Genomic DNA, 3,090 nt, shown 5'->3' on the forward strand with positions numbered 1-3,090 from the left:
AATCAGCCCCCAATGATGGACACTTGGGTTGTTTCTGGTCTTTTGCTCTTACAAACGAAGGACTGTGAGTAACTTTGTCCATGTATCGTTTTATGTGTGGGCAGGTGTACCTGTGGTGTAGACTCCCAGAAGGGAGTTTGCTGGGTCAGAAGGTGAGTCTGACCTGGGTAGATACTACCTGGTCTCCTCACAGCGGTTCTGTTCTTCTCTGCTCCCCATAGCAGTGCTTCTCCGCCTTTTGTTTGCTTGCTTGCTTTTCATTATGACATTGTAAGGAGAAAAATTGAATTTAAATTCTCCCTAAAGAGAGAAATTAAATACCAAGGAATAAAATTTTGTCGGGTAAGGTTGAGCTTTGGAGGGCCACAAATCGTTTTTGTGCTTTTGCACTCCCGAGAACCACTGTTTACTTCCTGAGGGGTGACATTCCCACCTCCTCCCCCTTGAGAATGGCCCACACCAAGGGGGAGCACCTGCTTGGCGCCCACCTGCGCGGGAGACTGTGCTGTGAGGCGCTCGGTGTTTGCGCCATCTGATGGTGAGAAATGGTATCTCACGTGTGTGTGTCTGTGCGTGTGTTAAACAGCTTGAGCAATAACTGACTTGCAATAGACTACATATGTTTACAGTGTGCAGTGAGATAAGACGTAGCAATCGTGTGCTTCCGTGACGCTGTCACCACGGTCAAGATAACGAGCGCATTCACCACTTCCTAAGGTGTTCTCGCGCCCTTTTGCAATCCGTCCCACCCCTCCCCAGCACTGCCACACGACGCAACCGCTGCTCTGCTTTTTGTCACTAGAGGTGGTTTGCATTTTCTAGAATGTTATGCAAAGGGACCGCACGCTACATCTCTCCTTTTCGTCGGGCTTCTTTCACTCCGCGTAATCAGTTCGAGGCTCCTGCCGCGGCTCAGCGCACCCGACTTGGCTCCGTTGCTGCTCCGCCGCAGGGCCGCCCCCGGCTCGGGCATCCACCGCTCAGCTGTGGACGTTGGGGTCGTTTGCAGCCTCTGGCTCTTACAAACGAAGGTGCTGTGAACAGCTGCACGCACGTCTTCGTGCGGACACGCGCACGTCCACTCCTGGGGGCGGCGGGCGTCTGGGGAGAAGCGCCAGGTCTGCATTCCCGCCGGGTGCGCTGCGTCCTCGCCGACCTTCGGTGTAATCAGTCTTTCAGCTCTCATGTCGCGTACGTGTGTCGCACTGTGACTGGGACGCGCATTTCCCAAGCGGCCGGCGACGTTGATAGCGCCGGATGAACCTTGGGCCGCCCTCCCGTCTTCCTGGCGAAATGTGTGCACAAAGCTCTGCCCATTTTTTAGAGACCTTATTTTCTGGCGCAGATTCAGGTTCACGGCAAAACCGAGCAAAGGCGCAGGGATGTCCCACGTGCCCCCCACGCACGGCCTCCCGACTGCGAACGTCCCCCACCAGGGTGGGCGACCGCTACACCCCGGAGCCCGCACTGGCGCTTCGCGGCCCAGAGCCCCCCTCCGTGCGCGGCAGGGTTCGCGCTGGGCGTCGGGTGCTCTGCGGGTTTGGAGGAAGGCACAGTGACACGCTCCCACCGTCACGGTGTCACACGCGCATTTTTTATTGCCCTAAAAGTCCCCCGTGCCCTCGAAATCCCGCCCTGCCCCTCCTTAGCTCCACTGGCAGCCACCGACCCGCCCACCGTCCGCTCGGCGGCGGCCTCTCTCCCAGAGTGTCGCGTAGTCGGAATCGCAGGGCGCGGCCTTTTCCCATCGCCTTCCGCGCTCACCAACGTGCTCTTACGTTTCCTTCGTGTCTCTTCGCGGCTCGGCAACTGCTTGCTTTTCAGCATCGCGTAACATTCCGTCCGCTGGACACACCGCGCTTCCTCCGTCCACCCGCCCGAAGGCATCTCGGCTGCTTCCAAGCTTGGGCACTGGGAACGAGGCTGCGGTAAACACTCACGTGCACGTTTTTGTGTGGACATAAGTTCCAGCTCCTTTGAGTAAATGCCCAGGCGCAGGGTGGCTGGATCACGTGGTGAGAGCGTGTTTGATTTTGCAAGAAACCGCCAGGCTGTCCTCCAAAGTGGCTGTGCCTTTTTGGATCCCAGCGGCAAGGAGCGAGGGTTCCTGTTGCTCCACATCCTCGTCAGCACGTGGTGTCGTCAGGGTTTTGGGTTTTGGCCATTCCAGTAGGTGCGCAGTGACATCGCGTTGTCATTTTAATGTTTCCTCAGTTTGTTATAAGGGGAAAAGTATACAGAAGCCTCTGGCACGTGCCAGCCCGGGCCAGAGTGGGCTCTGGTCGTCCTCGCTGCCCCCTCAGCATGTTCCTTCTGCATCCGGCCAGCTGCACCCATGTCCTTCTCAGGGCAGGGACACGGTGTCCTCTGCGGCGGCTTCGGGCAGGGGCAGCACAGGACAGGTAGGCGGATCGGAGTCCGCGGGCCCGCGAGGGGCAGGGGCGTAGGGCTCTGCGGGGCGCGGACCTGCGCGGGGCTGCGGAGGGGGCAGGGGTGCGACTGTCGCGGGCGGGGCCGTCGGGGCGCGGGGCGCAGGGTTCTGCCCAGCCGGAGGGTTTAAAGGCAGAGCAGAGCCTCGGGAGACCGGCATTTCTGGGGCGGCCCAGGGGTGGCGGGCGGGCGTTGGGGGGTTCAGGGCGGGCTCTGCCCCGGCGGGGTGTCCGGGCGGACCCTGGCACGGACTGCAGGGGGAGCCGGTCTCGCTGCTCGCGCTGGGCACCCCCTCACTAGTAGGGGTCCCTGGGGACTCCAGTCTCCCCGGGCGGACGGTCCAGGGTCCGCTCCAGCGCCCCGCTGTGCCCTCACTGGGTCCGGCCAGGATGCTCCCGGGCGGGGGCGGAGCGGCCAAGCGTGGGTGCCTCGGGCGCCGCCCCGGGCTCACCCCGCCCCAGGCAGGCCCAGGCGGAAGGGCGCGCGGGGGGACGGGGGAGACGCGGAGCCATGGCCGAGCTGCTGCGGACGCTGGCCGGTGAGTGCCTGAGACCCGCGGCCCTGGACCCAGCGGGCAGGGCCCTGGCTGGAGCGGGCGGCCCTGCCCACGCAAGAAGGTCCCCGTCTCTCCCTGCCCCTGCTGCCACCTGCCTTTCCCTA

The sequence above is a fragment of the Propithecus coquereli genome, unplaced genomic scaffold (genome assembly GCF_000956105.1).
Source record: "Propithecus coquereli isolate 6110/MARCELLA unplaced genomic scaffold, Pcoq_1.0 Scaffold907, whole genome shotgun sequence".
Lineage (NCBI taxonomy): Eukaryota > Metazoa > Chordata > Mammalia > Primates > Indriidae > Propithecus > Propithecus coquereli.